Source organism: Mesitornis unicolor, unplaced genomic scaffold (genome assembly GCF_000695765.1).
Source record: "Mesitornis unicolor isolate BGI_N332 unplaced genomic scaffold, ASM69576v1 scaffold29570, whole genome shotgun sequence".
Lineage (NCBI taxonomy): Eukaryota > Metazoa > Chordata > Aves > Mesitornithiformes > Mesitornithidae > Mesitornis > Mesitornis unicolor.
The window spans coordinates 3,337-3,537 of record NW_010156720.1 but is presented as its reverse complement, the minus strand read 5'-3'; positions in this window follow the sequence as shown (position 1 = coordinate 3,537).

Below are 201 nucleotides of genomic sequence, written 5' to 3'. Positions count from 1 at the left end.
ATCGAAAGGACGTTTTCAAAATGTAGAGGATTTGTACTCGTGGATCTCAAAAAAAAAAAAAAAGTGAAAAAAAATTATCCTTTCATTTGACTGTACATCTTAGGGAGAAATCAAGGTAGAGGGACTTTATATCCAGTCCCTCTCGATCCGAATGGTGCTGTTTCTATATTGGTGATTGCCTTGCCAAAAGGAGCTCCAGTA